Source organism: Cervus elaphus, chromosome 14 (assembly GCF_910594005.1).
Source record: "Cervus elaphus chromosome 14, mCerEla1.1, whole genome shotgun sequence".
NCBI classification, from domain to species: Eukaryota; Metazoa; Chordata; class Mammalia; order Artiodactyla; family Cervidae; genus Cervus; species Cervus elaphus.
The window spans coordinates 60,026,316-60,050,059 of record NC_057828.1 but is presented as its reverse complement, the minus strand read 5'-3'; the positions used below and the strand labels follow the sequence as shown (position 1 = coordinate 60,050,059).

The window sequence follows — 23,744 nt, the reverse complement described above, 5'->3', positions numbered from 1 at the left end:
AAGAAGATATACAAATGGCCAAAAAGTACATGAAAAGGTGCCTAACATCATTACTTATCAGAGAAAAGCAAATCAAATCTACGATGGTCTCACACCAGTCAGAATGGTAATCACTGAAAAGTCTACAAACCTCTCCAGTAAATGCTGGAGAGGATGTGAAGAGGGAAACCTTCTATACTATTGGTGGGAATGTAAATTGGTACAGCCACTATGGAGAATAGGATGGATGTTCCTTAAAAAACTAAAAATAGAATTACCATATGGTCCATCAATCTCAACCCTGGGCAGACATCCAGAGAAAACCATACTTCAAAAAGACACATGTACCCCAAAGTTCAAAGCAGCATTATTTACAACAGCAAAGACATGGAATCCAGCTAAATATCCATTGATGGATGAAAGGATAAAGAAAGTGTGGTACATATATATAAAGAAATATTATTCAGCCATAAAAAAAATGAAATAATGACATTTCATTATGGATGGACCTAGAGATTTCATACTAAGTGAAGTCAGAGGAAGACAAATACATGTGATATCACTTATATGTGGAATCTAAAAAAACATGATAGAAATGAGCTTATTTACAAAATAGAAACAGATTCACAGATTTTGAAAGCAAACTTATGGTTACCAAAGGGGAAATGTTGGTGGGGGAATGAATTAGGAGTTTGGGATTAACATATATACACTACTATATACAAAACAGATAAGCAACAAAGACCTACTATATAGCACAAGGAACTCTACACATATCCCATAATAACCTAAATGGGAAAAGAATCTGAAAAAGAATAGATATATGTACAGATGAATCACTTTGCTGTACATTTGAAACTAATAAAACATTGTAGATCAACTATAATTCAATATAAAATTTAAGAAATAAATAAAAAGAAAGGAAGAATGATTAGTTAACAGTACCTGCTGTAAGGAACTCAGAATGACACTGACAATGAAGATAAACACTAATAACAACAACATTGATAGTTGTTATTTATAGAGCACTTATTTTGGGCCTATCACTGTGCTAAGCTCATTATTTCATTTAATTTCCACAATAATCCTTTTAAATAGAAATTAACTCTCTTACATTGATAAGAAAACAAAGGTTCAGAAAATTTAAATCATCGGCCCCAGATAACACAGCAGGAAAGTGGTTATTGTGTTGGAGTTTCAGTGCAAGACTCTTTCACCTCAGAATCCATGACTTTTCTATTGTTTTAATTATAGAACTTTTCCAAGCATATATAAAATTAGAATCATGTTATGAAACCCTCTGTATTCACTGCTCATCTTCAACCAACAACCATAAATCCATAGCCAACCTGGTTGTCAGAGGTCATGATTTTAACCACTTACTATATTAAGAAACAAGTGAAACAGAAATTTGACTCCTTGAGCAGAGTCTACACAAAAAGCCTCCAGAAGGCCCACTTTGATTAAACTCCCCTCCTTTCCTTTCTCAACTCCTCACCAGCTCATCATCCAGGTTTCATGTGAAGCCCCAGGGGATGGACTACCCTGTCTCTTCTCTGTTCCTAACCCTATGCTCAGGATTCACGAGGCCTGATGCAAAGGAAAGTTGAGTGAGCACTCATTTGGGTGAGTATATATGCTTAGGTTGGCAAGAAGGAACTTTCCACTAAGCCTCATTACACAGGGTTCAGAGTCCAGAGGAACAAGTTCAGGAAAGCAGACCCTTGAAGTAACCAAGGACTAAGACCAGGTATCCTTTTGGGGTTCTGGTGCTGGGGGCTGATGGTGAGCCTGGATGCACCATCAGCATTTGGGGGCTAAGAGGTGGGTACACAATACTATGGCTGGAAACAGCAGACTTAGGAAGTCATAGAACTGGATATAAAAGGGGTGCTGGGAAGGCTTACTTCCTAAAGATGGTGATGTAATTTTGAGCAGCTCTTTCTAACAGGAGAGCAAGTCCACGGAGGTCCCTGCTGCTGTCTTTCTTCCCCGGACTTCTCCAAGTGGTTGAGAGGAAGAATCAGGAATTTACGTTAGACAGACATAACTTGGGTTCATACCCTGCCTCTCGCACTTATGTGACCTCAAACCAATAAAGAACTCGCCTAAATCTCAGCTTCCTGATCTAAAAGGGGGCAGCTTGTATAGTGTACATTTGTAGGGTGTCTAACATGATGCCAAACTCCAATACTTTGGCTACCTGGTGTTAAGAATTAATTCATTAGGAAAAAGCCCTGATGCTGGGAAAGATTGAAGGCAGGAGGAGAAGGGGACGACAGAGGCTGAGATGGCTGGATGGCATCACTGACTTGATGGACAGGAGTTTGAGCAAGCTCCGGGAGTTGGTGAAGAACAAGGAAGCCTAGCATGCTGCAGTCCATGGGGTCGCAAAGAGTTGGACACGACTGAGCGACTGAACTGAACATGATGCCTGGAACACGTTAATTCTCTGGGAATTGGGGTTGGAATGTTCTCCCTTTCTGTCATGTGACACTTTAGCATTCATTAATGAAGACAGTGCGGAGATCCCCAGTGAAATGTGCCTATAACTGATATTATTCATATTTTTACAAAGGAGGAAACTGAAGTAACAAAGAATCCTGATTGGATTGTAAGTCCCAGTGACCCACATCCCACTCGCATTTTGGAAGAGAGCCAAGATCTTGAACCCAATTCCCTCTCACTCCTCAATTCTTTCTCACTCTCCAGGGTCATAACTTTGACTTTCTGTTATGTCCACATTAACACCTTTGAAGGCACTGACCTGTTCTCAGTGTCTCCTACGGTACCGTGTCATCCTCAGGCTGTAACAGTTCAGGAGCAAGAAACTGAACACCTTCCCTTCCACAAGCACTTTAAGCCTGAGAGCTCAGTTGCTAAGTAATGTCCCACTCTTTGTGACCCCATGGACTGTAGGCCACCAGGCTCCTCTGTCCATGGGATTCTCCAGGCAAGAAGACTGGAGTGGGTTGCCATTTCCTCCTCCAGGGGATCTTCCAGACCCAGAGATGGAACTTGTGTCTCCTGCATTGGTAGGCAGATTCTTTACCACTGAGCCACCTGGGAATCCCCAAGCACTGTATCTATGTCTATAAATACATATACACACACAGACACACAACATATGTATAGATGTATACATACAGTGTATGTACATCTATCATATATATGTGTGCTCAGTCACTACAGCTGTGTCCAACTCTTTGCAACTCCATGGACCGTAGCCCACCAGGCTCCTCTGTCTATGGAATTCTCCAGGCAAGAATACTGGAGTGGGTTGCCATTTCCTTCTCCAATATCATATATATATATATGTGTGTGTGTGAGTGTGTGTGTATACACACACATATAATATATACATACATTGCTTATAGTAATGTAAGCATCATTAGTCTCTCTTCTCCTTTCTTTCTGTTAATATTAGAACCAAGGGCCAAGGAGGTGTTGTAACTTGCCAAAAGCCAGTGTTGGAATTGTATCATCCAGCCAGCCCACCTTGGCCCTTCAGGGGTACCTCCCATGCTCAGGAACAATGAGGCAGTTGAGAGTAGGGTAGAGACACAAGGGCCAAGCTATTGCATTCCATACCAAGGTGTCAGCAGGATGGTCAGATTTTCAACTCAGTCTGACATTCCGTAGGCACAAAATTCTACACCTAATTGCTCTCCATGAATCATCATTGTCAGGTTGTTTTGCTAAGCATATTTTGTGTTTAAGTACAGCAAAATCTTTCAGAGGTTCAGGCGGTCATTATAATAAATTCTCTGATGAACAGGGGCAATGATCACAGGCCCTCATATGTACGAGAGAATCCTCAGGGACTGAGGTAGCATGGCTCCTGAACAGGCTATGTCTGCTGGAGCTGTTGTTCGTCCCAGAAATAAATTTCCAGAGCCTCGTTACTGGAGGAGAGGCTGTCTGATAGAGTCAATAACAGGCTCTAGAGGCAGATTGCCTGGGTTCAAATCCCACTCCACCACTTTCAAACTCTGGGATCTTGAGCAAATTACTAGCCTCTCAGTATGTCAGTTTCATCCTCCATGATGGGGATAATAAAAATATCTGATTCATGGCTTGTTTTGAGAAGTAAACAAGTTAGTGCATATTAAAAGCAAAATGCAAAGTCATGCCTGGGAAATAGTAAATGCTTAACAAATAATGGCTATTATACCAAACACATCTGCAGACGATGAGATATCCCCCACGTTTAGTATTTCCCTCAACTCCACACTCAACTTTGTTCATTCTCTCCTTGAGAAATTTAATTTGTGGTAGAGCTGGGCTGCACTATCACCCTTGCCCAGCAGGTATCACTCACCCCCTTGTGGCAATGTTCTCCCTACCAAATTTGTCACAATAAGCTTTTAGCAATAAAATAAACTTAAGGTCCAGACATACTGGAAATATTTGGTTAAACAAAAATGAAACTATTTCTTTATTGCAGAACTTTTCAGAATGTCTAACATGTTACATATATTGTAAACCTATAATCGTGAAGGAGGGGATGGGCATAAGAGGGGAAGAATACTGGGTTCCCCAACTTTTCCAAGCCCAGAACCTTTTCTTCTACATGACATTCATTCACTGCTTAGGGGACATTAATGTTCTACCAAACTGAGTTGGATAACACTTCATCTGTGTGTGCTAAGTTGCTTCCGTCATGTCCAGCTCTTTGCGACCCCATGGACTGTAGCCCACTAGGCTCCTCTGTCCATGGAACTCTCCAGGCAAGAGTACCAGAGTGGCTGCCATGCCCTCCCTTGCCTCAAAGTGTAGTCTTTATATCATCTGCTTGTTAAAAATGCAGTTTTCTGAATTTCACACAAGCCCTACAGAATCAGACTCTGAAGGGCTGAAGATTCTGCATTTTAACAAGCTCCCCAGGTGCACATTAAATTTTGAGAATGACGACCTTAAAGAAAACACAGCCCTAATTTTGGAATTCTATACATCTGAAATCTTGAATACTAAATTTTCCTTAATAGGAAGAATATTCATTAACTTCCCAGAAGCCCCTATTTTAATGAAAAGTAGGTACAGTGGGATAACTAGTGAGGTTTGTCTGTTGGTTTAATTGCATAAACAGTAAAGGTTTTCCCTGTGCTCGATATTGTGCCAAGGAGCTAGAGATACAATGCCCAGACCCTGCCTTCAAGGTGTTTACCATCTATAATTATGAAGGGTACTGGGGACCCTTAGGGCCCCCCGGGTGGCATTAGTGGTAAAGAACCCACCTGCCAACTCAGCAGATGTAAGAGACAAGGGTTTGATCCCTGGGTTGGGAAGATTCCCTGGGGGAGGGCATAGCAACCTACTCTAGTATTCTTGCTTGGAGAATCCTGTGGACAGAGGAGCCTGGCGAGCTATAGTTCATAGGGTTGCGCAGAGTCGGACATGACTGAGCAACTTAGCATGCACACATGGAGACACTCTGCCTCCTGCCTGGAATCGCTGTAGGGCTTTGGCTGCAGTCACTCAGCAGTCAAGTTCACATAGGATGCAAGGGGCTCATTTTAGCAATTAAAGTAAGGAGTAAGCATGTGTGCTCAGCTGTGTCTGACTCTTTGTGACCCCACGGACTGTAGCCTGCCAGGCTCCCCGTCCATAGGATTTCCCAGACAAGAATACTGGAATGGGTTGCCATTTCCTACTCCAGGGAATCTTCCTGACCCAGGGATCGAACTCTTGCATCTCCTGCATCAGCAGGCAGATTCTTTACCACTGCACCACCTGGGAAGCCTCAATTGGGGAGAAAAAGTATTAATTTCTCTCTTAAATGGCTCAGTCACAAATGAAGATTGGGGAGGCGGGTGTCTGTTTTTGATATCCTGGGGGAAAATGCAGTAGGAAACTGAACAAAGAAAGCAAACGAAGTAAACGATGAGAGTGGGAAGTAATGGGCAAGGAAACCTAATAGGGAGATGAGTTGGGGGAAGGAAAAAAAAAACCCTGCTGACTCTGTTCGGTTTAAGGTGAGAAGTAACAGGAATAGAATGTCAAATTGCTGAGTCCTGCAGACCTAAACCAAAAGCCTTCTCTGAGCTGTTCAGCTTTTCCCCTCTACAGTCGTTAATTAAATATTGCCTAAAAATAAAGAAAAAAAATACAAAGGTGTTTTTTTTTTTTTTTTAGTTAAACAGAATGCATATCCTGAGACTATAATGGGGTGGGGTATCTGGCTGACCTACACAGGCATGAATGTGGAGCAGGTCAATAGAGGGCTTATCTCTGTTTTAAACTTTTCATAATCACTCCTAAATTCATGTGTAGTTTTTAGAGCATTTTATTTTCATATGTAGTCTCTTTGCCCTAACTAGCAATAAATGAAAATATATGGAATTTCCCTTTCAGTGTGGTTTATGCAGAACTATAAACTGGAGGATCAGATGATTCTAAAGGACATCCTATGTAGTATTTGAAATCCAAAAATCATCTACGTGTACAACAGGAGAACTGAGCAGGCAAAGCTCAGGAGTTTCCCCAAATCAGGGCAGCTCAACAATTCAGTGTCCTTTGCACTATTCTCCTCGTTTATCCAGGTGATATCTTTGTAATAAGCTGTTCACTCTCTTGCACATGAAGCTTGCTATATTGGTAGCTTCCTAAGTCTTTTCCTACTCCTGTCATCACAACAGTGTCTGTGTCCCCAGCTCAGTCATAGGTATCTCTATGATCAAATATCTGACTCCAGCACCTGAGGCCACAGTAAGTCCATTTTCCTTTTTCCCTCTGTTCTCCTATGTGGAGCAGGGCTGCCACTAAATAAGAATTTAACCGTCTAAAAGCCATGACAGAGCTATCACTGGCCCTGTGCTCTTCTGCTGTTTGCCTGAGCAAAATCCATCACGACTCTACATGCATATGGCGTGTGTCAACTGTTTTAAAATTAGCCAATTTTCCTAAGCATAAAAATGGATTTTTGTCATATCACACGAACCATATATCACAGAAACAAACCGGTTTTTGTTGTGGCTTTTTTTTCTTTCCAAAATGCATTAAGTCTTTTTAAGTCACTGCCAAATCCATTTCGCTCACTGCATTTTTGAGATACATTTAAAGAAACCAAGCAGAGGGGCAAAAAAGAAGAAGAAGAAAAAAAAACTCATCCAGTGCTGTCACCTGGAGAGAAATCTAGTTCATTATCAAGCCAACCATGCCTAAGAGGCTGGGTTGCTACACCTGCTTTTCAGTAATAAGTACTGCATATGTATGCTGCCCTGCACTGAAAGTTTGGGATAGGGCAAAAATAATTAAAATGGTAAAAAAAAAAAATGGTGATAAAGAAAAAGATCCGTCACTTATTGAGCACTCTCTGTGTACCCCGACATTAAATGCTAATTCTGCATTATTTCGTTTCATACTCAAAACTATCCTATGAGTACACAATACATCCATTTTACAGATGTGGAAACTGAGGCTTACATAGGTACCTTGGCAAGGTCACATACTTAGTAATGACAAGGCTTACCAATGACTTAAACCCAAGTTAGTAGTCCCTGAGCCTATTCTCTTGATGATTAGGTCATCTTATCTGTAAGTGAGAGCTTATTCAACTTCTGGAGAGATAATACTGAGATATCAGTAAGCATCTAGGCCAATTCTTATGCTGCAGCTTTCTCTTAACAAAGGTTATAGGGGTGTTGTCACGGGCTCAGTTGCTTTAGGTTCTTCTCAGTCAAATAAATCCCCACTTAGCTTGGCAAGAGGAAGAGAAGGAGATGAGGCATCCTATGTCCTCCCACCAGGAGCACAAGGCACTGTTTCGAAGGGCTGTGGATTAGAGCAAGCCTCTGGACAATTCTGTGCGAGGCCCTGCATGGTATTTCCAAACCTTGCTAAAGTCAAGAGTGAGGCAGCAAATGTACTGAATAGGCAGCTGTCAGTGTGGTCCCTTTTGAGGGGGCCTACAGTTCCTCTCAAAAGGGGGAAAAAAAAAACACCAAGTCTCCTACTTAGGTTAAAATCTGTGAATTTCTCTTTCAAAATGCTCAAGTGTTAATTGAGAGGGCAGCACATTAAATCGTTATTAGTCATTAATACTTCAGCACAAATTAGTTGATCAGGTTACTGAGAGGTGTGAAGGGCCCTGAGGAAAAGATATCATTTTGACGGAGGTGATGGGGAGTTGAATGGGTGGGGCAGGGAGGGAGGGAAGGAGGAAGGACCATAGTGTATCTCACTCACTCACTCACATCCACACACACACACACACACACCCTCTGCTTTCCCTTTGGAGCCTGCCGGGACTGTACTCACAGGTAAGGCTTTTAAGAAAGGTTCCAGCCACTCCTCAGCACCTTCCAGGCAAGAATCTTGCCTGCGCCTCCACGGCCAGAGGGCGTGTAACACAGCCGTCTGCCTCTAGGGGTCCCCAGTGCCCCGAGGCTTCAGGAGGATGCTGACCTTGCTCTGTTATCCCGCAGGGCTCACATCCCAAAGGGCGAAGATTGCGGAAAGGGAAAGAGGCGCGTGCTGGGAGCACCCCCCAGGACCCCCTCACCCGCCGGGAACAGTGCTCATCTACCTCCCCAGCTCCTGCCTGTCGGCGCATTTATAATATGCTAAATGGCTGAACACGGAGTGAGGGGGAGGCAGAAATTAACTGCCCCCGCACTCCGCACTGAGTGCTTAAGCATTCTTATACCTCAAGGGGATTCCAAGGACTTCCCTCTGCAGCCCCACCCGGCACTCTTCCCGGAAGCCCCATCTCAGCTATCTGACTACTCCAAAGCGGGAATCGCCGCAGGCTCAGCCCGGACTCAGCTGCTGCCCTCAGAGTGAGGGTCAGAGCAGGGTCCCCCCTGCTGCTGGGGCTGGACTCTGATGGCCAGACCCTCTCTGAGGTTGGGTCTGAGGGAGGGAAAGGACAGATAATGGACGAGGACCACAGCCTGGCTCCTGGGAGACCTGGGTGTCCTATGAAAGCAGAGTCACTGAAGGCCAGAGAGTCCAGAGATTTTTTTTGAAAATCTCACAACTGAGGAACATCGGGAAATGGAAGAAACTTTGAGAAAGGCACTATTCTTCCCCATCTACGCTTGAACAGGCTGCAGGGTTGGCAGCAAGACTCCGGTTCTCTAACCCATTATGTGTCTTGGGTTTGCATCCCAGCTCCACTAGTCACTCTAGCTGTGAGATCTTGGGTAACTGACTTAACCTCTAAGTATTCATTTTTTTCATCTTTATAGTGGGAATAGTGACATCTATTGCATGTGAAGGCTCAGTCACTCAGTCATGTTTCACTCTGTCACCCCATGAACTGCAGCCTGTCGGGCTCTTTTCCAGGCAAGAATGCTGGAGTGGGTTGCCATTTCCTCCTCCAGGGGATCTTCCAGACCCAGAGATCGAACTTGCATCTCCTGCATTGGCAGGCAGATTCTTTACCTGGGAAGCCCATCTATTGCAAGGGAAGTGGTCATAACTAAAAGATTGCATGACTAGTACATTCAGTGCCCAGCACTGTGCCTGACACACCACAGGCATTTGTTCATAGGTATTGAATTTCACACATGACTGAGAAGAAGAGGGATTCATCCTAGGCTCCCTTCACAGGTGTGTCAGCATTAATGATGATCTTATATTTTAAAATCAATTTTAGTAAATGAATCATAAGCCCAGTGTTTTAAAGGAGCTCTGTAGCACGGTGATTTTCAACGTGTTTTTAAACAGCCTTTAGGTCCCAAAGAGGTGTCTCAAGGATCACTTGCAGTTGAAGAAAGAACTGACAGGTGGGGAGGCTCCGGGCCCCCAGACCTGCTCCAGTCAAAGACATCTGCTTTTATCTGTTTCACATATTGGGGTTCTGGGTAAGGATTTATTTGATTAATCTTCTACTGCTTTTTAAAAAGGTTAAAAATGCTGGCAATATGCCTTTGTGTAATTCAGGGAAACCTTTCCTCCAAGCATAAGGACACTCACCTCTTATTTCATTTGTTTTGCAAGCCTGCTCTTTTGAAAATGGAATACACCTGTATTCAGAAGCAGAGGCACTTACATTCAGCCCACACATCTTAAGTACCCAATATGTGTAAAGCATTGCACTTAAAACTTTGCAGCACCAACCTTTTGACCTGCTCCAGAAATACCCTGAGGGTTTAACAATGCTTCCATCCCATCCTAACCGATTTAGCCTTGTCCTCAAAGCAGTTACCCCGACCTTGACCACAAACGTGCCCTTTCCCCTGCATGCTACCTAAGACAATGATCACATTGAAAGTCCAGTGTCGAAGAGCATGGGCCTTGGGATCTGATAGATCTGAGTTTAAACCTGAGCTCTGCCACTTCTAAGCTGAGTGACCTCAGGTTATTTTATGTCCCTGAACTTAAATTTCTTCAACTATAAACAGAAGATAACAACCCTTCTCAAAGTGTTGTTAGATGATTAAATGAGTGATGCCTGGCGAGCACTTCACATGGTAACTGCTGCCAGCCAGTTCTGGATGCTCTGGCATCTAATAGCAAATACTGAAGCTAGTACCTGACCCTCACTGATGGTAGCTAAATGCCATTTCTGTTCTCGAAGGAAGTCAATGTCTTGTGAGATTTAATACTTAGGGACACAAAACCAGTAGCTGTCATTTTCTCAATGCCTATTGCGTGGCAGGTACATTGCTGATGTTTTTCAAACATCGTCTTTAATCTTCATGATGTTTGTACTTCATGATATGAGGGGATATCCGCTTCATCTTACTATATGGGCAAACTGAAGCTCAGAGAGGTTGTGTAATATATCCAAGGTCACACAGCTAGTGAGTGACCAGGACTAGATCAAAGCCCAGTTTGTCCGACCCCGAAATCAGGAGCCTTTTCTCCCCACCTTGCTGACTCTCAGAACTTTTCCTGTGAGGAAAGCAGAGGGCATGGCACAGGGGCAAGAGTCTCTGGGCTTTGCCTTCCCCGATTTCAGTCTGTAAACAGGAATGATACTTCATAAGGTTATAGTAAAAAATTAAATGAGAAAATATAGGTTTCAAAAAAAGCCTAGTACAGTGTTTATCAAGCATGCTTCAGATGTATATTAAATAGGTGAGAACTTGCCCCCTCCCAGGTTTTATCTGCTCTCCAAATCACTTATTTTTTTAATCTTTTTAAAGAAAAGATTTATAGAAAAGATACATATGTATGTATGTGTATCTATGTGGAGTGTCGCATGTGAACATATATGTATATGTGTATATATGTGTATGTATATATACATATATATGAAAAATTACAGCACAGACTACCATCCAGGTCAATTGTCAGCATCTCAGAAGCACTGCCCTCTGTATACCCCTCCCTGGTCAAATTCCCATTTCTCCCTCCAGTCCAATTCACTTCTTGTCTTGTTAAAAAATAATTTTCCTTTCCCCTTTCGCTCATGCCACTGGCGCCTCTCCAGCCTTTTTGCTGTGCCTGTGCCTGCCACTTAACTAAGGTTCTGAGTGACACGTCATTCCCAGGAGAGACAGGAAATCAAGTGGTTCGGCAGAGCAGGGACACACATGTGTGTGTATGAGTGTGTGTCCACACCTCCTACCTCTGCGGAGAGCCGCCAATCAGTCATCCTATGAGATATGTCTTAACCCCAAAGACCAGAAGGACAAATGGACTGATGGGAGAGAGGTCTGCAAATATTGGGGCCATCTTCTGCTTCCTAGCACTTGCACTGTACCCCCCTCCCCCAGCCCTGGACCAAATCTGGTACCTTCAGTGGTGGTGGATGGTCATTACATTACAGCCACCAGAACTTGGTTACTGAGTCCACAATTTCTTTTCTTTAGACCCAAGATTCTATCCCACCTGGAATTTCCAGGTGGTGCTAGTGGTAAAGAACCCACCTGCCAATGCAGGAGACATAAGAGATACAGGCTCCATGCCTGGATCAGGAAGATCCCCTGGAGGAGGGCATGGCACCCCACTCCAGTATTCTTGCCTGGAGAATCCCATGAATGGAGGAGCCTGGTGGGCTACAGTCCATGGGGTCTCAAAGAGGCAGACACTAGCGCACACACATGCAACTGATAGATTCATTTCCAATTTAAATGTTCCCTTCTCAAAGACACATTCCCTGACCACCACCTCAATCACTCTCTCCTACTGTACTCTATTTTTATGCTTTTCTTCATTATCAGCACTGAAAATATCTCATTTCTGTGTCTACATATTTCTCTTTACAGATATATAGTAATAAGCAATATAGACTCAGTATCTAAACTGGGTTAGAATGTCAGCCACCTCTTACTAGCTGTGTAACTTTGGACAAATTGTTTAACCTCCCTGGGCTTCCAATTCATCATCTGTAAAATGGGAATATAAGATTTATTAAAATGAGAATGATAGAATCATGACATGAAGGCAATGAGTTAATATATGTAAATCCTTCAGTATAGGGCCTGACACATAAGTCCTACTAAAGTGTAAGAACTTCTGTGTAAGACAGATAAGGACTACACATAAAGTACCACTATTATCAGCTATGTCAATAGTAATCACTATTATGATTATCATCCCCTAGAGTGTAAGTATCTTGATGGCAGGATTTTTATCTGTTATTCACTGCAGAACTCCCAGTGCCTAAGAAGAGTACCTGGCACATACAGTACCCATGATATTCTGAATGAGTAGTTCCTGACAAATGCATCTTAGAACTCCAGCCCCAACCGTGCCTCTGAGTGCAGGAGAGGGCCATATGAACAGATCACTGTAGTGTGCTGGGTATCGTACAAAAACAGAGTTTGAGTGAGATGTTCAGGGGTGTAGAAGAGGAGGCAGTTAATTCCTCGTCTTGGGCAAGTCGTCTCTTCCATAAGGAGAGCATCCTTGTGGAGTGTTAAAGCTCAGTAACCCTCAGGAAACAGACCACAGGGCAAGGAAAAGTTCTCCACAAAAGCAACGCAGCACATCTAATAGCTTGGGATACTGAGGAAACTGCCTATAGTTCAGGTAGCTGGACTGAGAAGGGGGAAGGGAACAGAGACATGGAGGCGATGCTGGACCAGATCGCAAAGGCCCTCCTCTTTGTGATGCTAACAAACTTGGGTTTTTCTCCTGATAGCAGTGAGGAGCCACTGGAGAACCATACTAAAGGAAGGAGCATAATGGCATTTACCAGTTCGAAAGATCACTCCAGCCAAACGAGAGGCTGGGTTGGCTAGTCCTTAAAAAAAGGAGACAGGGAGACCAAGTACAGGGCGAGTCCTGGTGAGAGGGGTGAGAGCCAGATAGAGAGGGGCTGGAGGAGGGGGGAAGGGGAGGATGGCTTTGAGAGATCGGCAGGAGGTAGATCTCCTTAAGTCCGAATTGATTAAACTGATTGGGTGTGGGGGTGGATTCAGATGGGTATATCTTCCCTTTTCTCCTTTGCCTTTCACTTCTTTTCTCAGCTATTTGTAAGGCCTCCTCAAACAACCATTTTGCCTTTTTGCATTTCTTTTTCTTGGGGATGGTCTTAATCACTGCCTCCTGTACAATGTCACGAACCTCCATCCATAGTTCTTCAGACCCTCTATCAGATCTAATCCCTTGAATCTGTTTGTCACTTTCACTGTATAATCATAAGGGATTTGATGTAGGTCATACCTGAATGGTCTAGTGGTTTTCCCTTCTTTCTTCAACTTAAGTCTGAATTTGGCAATAAGGAGTTCATGATCTGAGCCACAGTCAGCTCCCAGTCTTGTTTTTGCTGATTGTATAGAGCTTCTCTATCTCTGGTGGCAAAGAATATAATCAATCTGATTTTGGTATTGACCATGTGGTGATGTCCATGTGTAATAATAGTTTTCTTTTGTGTTGTTGGAAGAGGGTGTTTGGTATGACCAGTGCGTTCTCTTGGCAAAACTCTATTAGCCTTTGCCCTGCTTCATTCTGTACTCCAAGGCCAAATTTGCCTGTTACTCCAGGTATCTCTTGACTTCCTACTTTTGCATTCCAGTCCCCTATGATGAAAATGACATCTTTCTTGTGTGTTAGTTCTAGAAGGTCTTGTAGGTCTTCATAGAACCGTTCAGTTTCAGCTTCTTCAGCATTACTGGTTGGGACATAGACTTGGATTACCGTGATATTGAATGGTTTGCTTTGAAATGAAGAGATGATTCTGTCATTTTTGAGACTGAACATACGTACTATATTTCAGACTCTTTTTTTGTTGACTATGAGGGCTATTCCATTTCTTGTAAAGGATTCTTGCCCACAGTAGTAGATATAATGGTCATAGGAATTAAATTCGCCCATTCCAGCCCATTTTAGTTCGCTGATTCCTAAAATGTCAATGTTCACTCTTGCCATCTCTGTTTGACCACTTCCAATTTGCCTTGATTCATGGACCTAACATTCCAGGTTCCTACGCAATATTGCTCTTTACAGCATCAGACTTTACTTCCACCACCAGACACAGCCACAACTGGGTGTTGTTTTCTCTTTGGCTCTGCCTCTTCATTCTTTCTGGAGTTGTTTCTGCACTCTTCTCCAGTAGCATATTGGGCACCTACCTAGCTGGGGAGTTCATCTTTCAGTGTCATATCTTTTTGCCTTTTCATACTGTTCATGGGGTTCTCAAGGCAAGAATACTGAAGTGGTTTGCCATTCCCCTTCTCCAGTGGACCATGTTTTGTCAGAACTCTTCACCATGACCCGTCCACCTTGGGTGGCCCTACATGGCATGGCTCATAGTTTCATTGAGTTAGATAAGGCTGTGGTCCACCAACTTGATGGACATGAATTTGAGCAAGTTCCGGGAGTTGGTGATAGACAGGGAAGCCTGGCATGCTTCAATTCATGGAGTTGCAAAGAGTCGGACATGACTGAGCGAACGAACTGAACTGGGGGTGAAGGGAGGAGCTGTGTGAGAGAAAGCAGAGGCCAGGACAACCTGTACTTCTTAATTTTGCCCCTGGGGGATTGGTTGTCCCATTAACCAAAGCAGGGAATTTGGAGAGAGGAATCATTGTGTGTGTGAAATGGGTACATAATGTGTTCACCTATGAACATTTTAATCTTGGCAATTGTCAAAGTGAAAGATGTTTGGTTGGAAAGAATGTTGACATTTGTCATGTGCCTGGAACTGTGTTTGGCTTCTTATATATTTCATCTCATTTAATATTTAGAACAGATTGAGAGATGGAGCATTATTATTTTTTTTATAAATGATAAAACTGAGATTCAGTTAAGATCCCTACTTTGCACAGTGAACAATGAAGAACAGTAGGTAAACCAGTTTGATTAAGCAAGATTGAATGAAGTGCATATAAAGAGAGGGACCAGAAAATAAAGTAATAAAGGTAGTTTAGGGGCAGATCATGGAAAAATTTGAATTGAGATATTAACCACCCCACAGGGATGCTGTGAAAATTGGTTGAGAGAAAGCTTAGAAAGCATTTTGTAAACTATAGAATGCTGAGCAAATATGAGGAATTCCAGTTGTGGCCAAACCTTATTGCAACAAATAATAGTAAAGAACATAGCAATGAGTGAACTTTAGTGTTCAAATCTGTACTTATTAAATAAAATTCAACAATTATGTCTTCTCCCCATTCTTCTTACTGATAGGTCCACAAAAGAATCGCTAACACATAGCAGTGACTTTTCTTTCTCCCTGCCAAACCATCAACATATTTTGTTTGAAGGAAAACTCTCCCAAGAAAAGATGATGATATGGTAGGCATGAGAAGGAAGAAGGGGATTTGAAAGTCAAACAGATCCAGCTGATCCCAACTACTGTGTCCTCACACTTTAGAGTGAGACCCTAAAGATATTTAACTTGGATATTTCTACTGTCAGGCAGAAACACACAAAATATTAGGATAAAATTCCTAGGCCTCCTACCTGCGAATTGTTTCCATGTGAACTGGGAGTGGCAAAGCTCTACAAATGCTTAAGACTGGGCTGAGTCACAGTTGATAAGGTCACCATCAAACAAGGCAACTTAAGATATCTATGCCCTCCTTGATTTTCAATTTTGGAAATACACGACACTCTCTGGGCTGCTCACCATCCTTCCATCCAAGTTCTCTCTTTTTATGTTTCTGGCCCCTCTTGTTTCAAGCCTCTGTTCTTTCTTCATATTAACTGTCACTCCTCTGCAAAACTAGACCAGCACTGCCCAAAAGTAATAGAATGTGAGCCACATAGCCACATTAGAAAGTAAAGGGAAATGGGTGAAACTAATCATAATATATCTTATTTAACCCAATACATACAGTGTAATTCTAATGTGTAATCAATATTAAAAGAAACCATGGTATTTGACACTCTTTTCCTTTAAGCCATGTCTTCAAAATTCAGTGTGAATTTTTACACTTTCGACACTCATTGCAAGTGTTCAAGAGTTACATGTGGCCAGTGGCTGCCATATGAGTCTACAGTGTGGGGCAGAGCTCAGTCCTGGGAGGTATCAGATTGCCCACCCTTCACCTAATGAAGCATTCCAGGTATATTTATGTTTCACATGAGCTTCAGTGAAAAGAATGATGGGGCATTTGGCTGTTGAGAATTCCATACTGTAATGATGTTCCTCAACTTAATTTCCATCTGCACGGCAGAGCAATAGTTTCCAGAGGCAGCAGCCTACATCCTGGCTGGTGAAATGAGACCCATCCCTTGCAGCCCCCAGGCTGAAGGACAACTGGGCCACCTCTCTTCACTTCCAAAGGAAGAGGCTTTGGCCCATTCACTAGTGACTAGTGGCCCAGTCACTAACCACATACCCATGGGCCTGGACCTCTAGCTTAGTCCCCACACATGGCAGGCGATACTTGAGAATAAAATAGAGGGCCTCTATCCCACCACCCAGCTCAGGGTCACTTAACATAGGAAACAAAGGTGATAACAAGGCCTAAGGGAGAATTTTCAAGAGAAAGTACATATCCCTCAGGACTTGTCCTCAGAGTGAACTCCTGGGGCTAAGCCATCACACACCCACCAGGTTCTTGGGGACTTTCCTTCTGACCTGAGAGCCTTGATGAAGTGACTTTAGGTAAGTCATTCCGTTCTCAGTGCCCCACTGGAATTTTGTCCATGTCAGAATGGGGCCACTCAAGCAACCAGTGACAGGTAGAGTGAATGAAGTTCTCAAACCAAGTGAAGGCTGAGGAATAGGGTTTCACCAGTTCTGTGTTTGCCTTGACCCCTTTGCTAGAAAATAAGGCCCATGACTGGAGCCAATGAGTGTGGCTGTCAGGTCGGAGCCACCTCCGGGTGCCAAGCAGTCCTTGGCCCTCCCTTGGCTGGCAGGCTGACTCCCCCCTCTGCCGTTCAGCTGGGCAATCACAGTTCCTCGTGGTACAGCTGCGGGCAATACTGCACCCACCCTCTTGCTTCTGTGGCCTCCTCCTTGGTGACTGCTACAGCATATGTTTTATTAAAAAGGAAAAGGAGGGAAGATGAGAGGTTATGTACATGGGCACGCTCAAGAATCTTAAGATGGAAAATCTCCTCCTCAATGCTAAATGCCTGAGGGCTTTGGCATTTTGCCAGCTCCAAGTAAACCCCAATAGGGATATTTGGGTGGGGAAACAGGAAATGAAGGGAAATCAAGGCTCTCTCTCAGGAGATTCTCAGTCTAAAAAAAAAAAATATGAGAAGATTTTCTCATATTCTCTTGAAATTTGCCTACTTCCCCCCCCACCAATATCTTTTCTCCAAAATTTTTGATATGCTGTTGATAAGCTCTCTGACCTTGAGCACTATTTTCCCCATAATATATGCATTAGACTTGAGGGTGGGTAGAAGGCTTAGGTAATTTTCAGTGTCTAATGAGATGTCCAACATTCCAAATCCCTCCATCTCATGTGAGGGCAGCTTCCTCTAGGCCACTCTATGCTTCAAGTAATTAACCCAGATGTATGCAGTTACCAGGATCCAAGTGGAGAAGTGCAAATCCCATGGAAACATGCAAGCCTTGAAGTTTCCAGCTTCCTCAACTGTGCTGCAGTGAGCCTCTCTGTCAGCTGGGATCTTTTTACCATCTCTCCCTCTCCAAGCAAATCCCACTCTATCCCCCAAGGCACAATTCAAAATTTCCTTCCTTGGAATACTGAGAGCTCTTGTTATCTGTACAAATCGACTGTAGATGAATTAGGTCAGCCTTGTGAATTTCTTGTATTGAACGGCTGTTTAGAATGTATGTTGTCATTTACCTTTTCCCCAGATGTAAGCCTATTTTCCTAACTAGAATGTAAGATCATTGAGGGCAAAGACAAGGTCTTACAAGACCTTGTATCCCTCATAGCTCTTAGGTCAGTGCTAGAGGCAAAGCCCTAGGTCACTGCGGCCTCCCATTCCTGCAAATTACAGAACAGCTGAGTCAAATCATGGCTACCACAATTAAACCATTCCCTAGGAGATATCTGGAGAGCCTGGGGGTGACTTAGGAGTGACGAGATCCAGACCCCATTCCATAGTTTCCCTGAATTGTTCCAGAGTAAACTAGTTCATTTTCCAAGGTCCTCTGCCCTCCTTTTTCCAAGAAGGAGGCTAAACTCATTCTAGCTCTACTTCTTAGGGTAATCAACGATAAATGAGACCATAAGGCAAGTGAAGATTAATTAGATGAACTCCCTAAAATATCTCTAGCCCTTTGGAAAAGTATGCCATTGTAAAATGTATACACAAGGTCTTATTATTTAAGAGAAAGAGTTGAATCACCAAAAATAGTCTGCACAGTGGAGAAAACAAAACACTAACCGGGAACCCTCAACACTAAGCATCCCACTCAGCAGAAAGTGCCCACACAGATGTCCCCAGTCCCTCCAGATTACTTCTTGTTTGTGAGCTGGGGAGGGATTTTGGAGCACCGTCTCAGAGGGGATGGTTTTTGTGCGAGGATCCCCAGTGGCCAGCCTGTGTCTTGGGAAAGGGGATCAGAAGGAGTTGATGACGCAGGGATGTTCTTTGCCCTCTGGTCTTGCTCAGTAAACAACCTGTTAGAAGGCCAGAAGGGAAAACCCAGAGGATGATCTTAAGGGCCTAAATGGGGGAAGACGTCCCCCATCCCTGAGTCTGGCCCAATGCTAACAGAGCAGGAACCCTCCTCACTCCCCAGCCCATCCCTCCTTTCCTCCTTTCTTATGGCCACACTGCAGCACACATCACTCCATTCTGGGAGACAAAGCCAGCCCCATTTTGGGGGAGGAGTGAGAAGCAAGAGTCTGGGATGCTACTGTCTTCTCCATAGCTGCAGAACACCTGTTAAACCCTTTGGTGCCAGCTGCCCTCCAGCCGGGAAAACCATGGTCTGATATTTGCTTCTTCCTCAAACATTTCATAGTATCCAGGCTCTCTACCAACTCAAAACATATCCCACCTTGAAGGAACAAAGCATGCATTTTTGCCCACAGTAGGCAAGTAGTCAGAAGATAAAAAGAAGGTATACACACACACACACACATATATGTGTAGCAGCAGCTGTGATAGAAAATTTCAGGATCATTGTGAAAGCAGTGCTTGGTCATGCCCCCAGTGCTGCAAAGCAACTTATTTTGGATGGAAGGGAACTCCAGAGGGTCCTGCCTTCAACAAATAACATACACATAACTGTGTGAAACCAAGAGGGAAAACACACAAACTCCAGAATCACTTTGCTGTTGTCTGATGTCATCAGACTGCCCCCCAGGGGATTTTGTAAAATACTTTAGCTTCTTGGTTAACACTGGCAATTGCACGTATTCTAGGAAGCATGGTCAGAAAGAGAATCTCTTCGCCCTGCACATGTCTGGAGAAGACTGAGGCAGAAATACTTGATTTACAATATACCTTTTATTCTCCTGATGGCTCTATGCTGACAGATCATTGTCCCTGCTGGATGAGGCTCAGATTGCCCAGCTAGAAGCCTGGCCTGTTATAATTGCTCTCCTTTTAACAAAAACATTTGCTTTTGCTCAGGGCACCTGACTCCCAGAGCAAGGAAGAGCACACACACAGTTCTTTACGGAGGGGTCTGTTCAATCACGTTACAGTGCATTAGCTTGATTATTAGTTAATATTTGGCTTAGGTCTATATACCCTGGATAAATATGTACCATGCAGAGGGACTGCTTGGTGAGCAGAAAACTCCTCTGGGCTGGAAGAGCAGCTCCCAAGTTCATGTTTCTACTAGGCAGGAACACCCCAGGCATTTGGGGCCTGGGCAGGGAGTTGCACATGCATGCTGCTTCTAGAGGCAGCCTGCTTCCTTCATACAGCTGTGAACAGGCACACACACACACACACAAACACACACACGCCATAGGCAGCATTAGATGTGTACCCAGAAAGATGGCCAGATAATCTCAGCATGCCCCTCCTTCCAGCATAGCAATTCTCTCCCCAGTGTCCCCAGCAAGCTAGCAGGTTCAACTCAATAAGTGGGGTTCCTGCTGCCACCCTAGGGAGACTATTTGCAACCCACAGGGTTCACTCTTCAATCTTTATTTTTTCCTGGCTGCATGTGCGTGGGAGAAAGAGACAGGCCTCTACAGACATGCCAGGGAGCTCTATGGACATGTGAATAGAGCTCTAGGAACGTGTGGATATCTGTGAACATGTGGATCATGTATGCCGACCTCAGCTCTTGAGGGTCCGTCCCAAACATAGGGAACCATGTACAGTCCAATCCAGCATCCACTGGGCAGGCAGAAGTCCTTGTCATCTTCTGCAATTATGCAGCCTGACAGGTTTTCTGAAGCTAATGGGAGTTGCACTAACTTTGAGGACTTAAACCAAGCAAAAGCAATATAGGTCAGGCAGAATGCCCAAGTCGAGTGACAGCCAGCAACACCAGGAGGCAATAACAGGACGGTCTCAAGCTAAACCCCAAAGTCCACTGCTCAGCTCCACAAGACAGAAACTAAGAGGCGACGGGGATCATTCCCTCTGCCTGCAACTGCCAGGCACCAGGGCAAGAGGACTGTAGGGGAGCAGAAGCATCCCCTTACCAAGAGACACACCAAAAAGAAGTAAAAAGGGGGGTGGAGAAAAACCACCAACCCCCCTGCACTGTTACCTTGAGTCCTGCAAGAGCCCTCCTTGCTCTATCAGCTGCTCCCCAAACCTCCACCGCCTGGGAGGAGACTCCTGAAAGGTTCCAGGTTTTTGTGCAACATCTCCAATGGCAGCTTTCCAAAGTTTTTACTTCATGATGTCTCGTGGCTCCTTCTCATTTGGGGGAAACGTGAATGCCTCCCCCTCAGCGTGTGAAAGGGAGCGGATGTCTCTTTTCAAATCTTCTTGCTCCCCGCTTTGCTGCTGCCGCTGCCGCCGCCGCGCCGCCGTCAGACCACTTGCCTGCTGCCTTCTTCCAGATGAGCAGCCAGGATGCCCGGCATCCACAGCATGTTTGAAGTGGGGCTCAGACGCTGGGTCGGGGCGCTCGTGGGTGGAGAGGGAAGGAAAGTACCACCCCCGACCCGGGGAGTCCTCTATCCCTGCACCGAAGAGAAAGCCAAGCTCGTGCCTTCCTCCCAACTCTATAGAGACTCACTCGCCCTGTCTCTCTCCCGGAATTGCTGCCTTGCCCATGGGTCGAGACAGTTCCTCCAGCTTCACCACTCCCTCGGCTGCCTGCAGACCTGCCCGGACGCTCGCGGCGCACGGCAGGTGCACATTCCCGGGCAGATGCTAACGGTGTCCTCCGAGCTCAGCGAAGACGCTGCTCGAGCAGCCGCGGGCAGGGCAGCTTCCGAGGCGGGCGGATTCCATCCCAGGCTGTAGCCCAGCGTGTGCCCGCTCCGACTCCGCGCTTTTCACCTAAGCAGTTTCACCTGCAGACTCACACACCAGATGAGTGTCTTAAGATAACAATGCTCCCCTGCCTGCCTCTCGCTTTCTGTCTTATGCACGTAGGTGGGCAGCCAATGAGACGCAGCGCCACACTCCCCGCGGGCGCCCATTGGCTGGAAGGCTTGACTGGGGCGGGCTCGGGGCCTCACCGGCTGTCTTCTTTGGTTAGCTGCCTGGCTGGGGTACCAACTCTGTTAACCCTCCCAGCTTTGCAGCAGAGACTTTTTTTTTTTTTTTTGGGTATGGATAAGGGAGCCTTGGATAAATTCATGACTGGGGAGTTGGATAGTCGAAGAAGGCTGAGGAACAGGAAGAAGCTTGGAAGCTAATTACATTTTCTTCTGTTCTTCTGAGTTTCCATAATCATTTGTCCCAGACCATTTTGTTTGCTTGCTTAACTAGAACTCGCAGAGGTAGGGACCCATTTGAGCCATTTTCCTTCTAATTTGAGGTTTTATTTGGTTGTTTTGTGCATTTTAGCCTCTTGGTCATGGTCCTGAATTACTTAATTAGAAATCACTCCCCAGGTGAGGTATTTATCTCAGTGTATTTTCTCCCTCTCTCACATACATGTACACACATCATAGATCAAGGAAAGAGAGGCAAAAGACAGCAAGAACTCGGTGAGCAAATAGAGAAAGAGATCTAGAGACTCTGAACAGCTACATCAAGAAACATTATGTCCCCAAACCAGGATTGTGAAGACAAACGCAAAGAAAAGAACTTCAGGTTTCTGGAGCGACATTAAGAGGAAAAAATGTCCTGCTTCCCCCAAAGTGAACTGTTTTGCCTGTGGTGTTTTCCTTCTGCCTGCCTCCATTCACTTTAGTGTGTGTCAGGAAGAGGGAATCTCCACTTGGTTTTTAAAGGAAGACTAGAGAAGTCAGAACAGGAACACCCTTGTTTCTGTGTTTCTGTGAAGCAGGTGCTGTTGCTGAGCCTATGAATTGAGAGAAGAGAGAGAAAAAGGAAGAATGAAAGAGAGAGAGAGAGAGAGATGGGGGTGGGAAGGAAAGAGTAAAGGAAAAAAATATTAACTTTGAATCACAAAATATGAAATATAGTTCTAAATGTCCTAATGAGGGTGCAAAACTGAATTAATATTTCCAGCTAACTAGCATACTGCATTGAATTTTGGCAGAGCATGGGCACGTAATAGTTGAAGAAAGAATCCAATTCAACAGAAGAGCTGGGGGTTGGAGCTGGCAAAGGGATGTGAGGGGTTCACACTAATTTGTGTGATGGGGGAAATATGGAGAGGAAAATATGAAGTCAGAAAGGGAGAGACGTGTTTCGATTTAGTTTCATTTAAAAATGGAGAGCAACATTAAGGATTATTTTCATAAAGAAGCAGAAAAAAGAAAAGCATGCAGAGGTTTAATGAATGTTGAAGTAGTATATACCAGGATTATCTAAAAAGCATCAGGAAGCAGATGTTCTGAGTGAATGGAGAAAATGAGAAATATTCTTCCCATATATACCCCTTAGCTCCACTCATCTCTTTCACCTCTACTCCCTCCTCTGCATCTTTTATAGCTTTGACCTTCCCTCTTCCGTATTGTAGGTATCTTTTTGCCTAAGCTACAAAACATGTCAGAGAGCAGTTCCCAGGATAAAACATGGAAGTGGACCAGTGAAAGTCTAAATCTGTTACTGTCCAACTGCTAAGTTATTTACTCCTGTGCTTCCTAGAGACATAGGCCCCCTGAACTTTCCCTGGTGAAAAGACACTAAATATGGAGATTCTGATAAAAGAGTAGAAAGGAGTGGGTAAAGGAAAGGAGAAGTTGAACAAATGACTACCAATCTTGAGGGAAGGAAAGTTAAAATCTCCAAAGCCTCTAAAGAAGAAGGAAAGAGGGTATAGAGTTGGGAGACAAGAAAACAACTTGTAAAAAGAAAAAAATTGCATCTGCTTTCTTCTCCTATAGGGTCCAAAGCCATGTAAAAAATAGCTTAGCAAGGTATACTAGACATTACTAGACCACAAAGAAAGCTGAGCACTGAAGAATTGATGCTTTTGAACTGTG

General features: G+C 44.2%; 1 protein-coding gene across 1 annotated transcript in view; it reads right to left on the bottom strand.

The window, feature by feature from the left end:
* BRINP2 (BMP/retinoic acid inducible neural specific 2) overlaps positions 1–21,060 on the bottom strand; it is a 139,203-nt gene extending 118,143 nt beyond the window's left edge. Inside the window, exon 1 of the mRNA XM_043924413.1 lies at positions 20,939–21,060. The gene's annotated coding sequence lies outside the window, so the exon portion shown is untranslated. The remainder of the gene's footprint in view (positions 1–20,938) is intronic.
* Between the last annotated feature and the right edge of the window lie 2,684 nt (positions 21,061–23,744).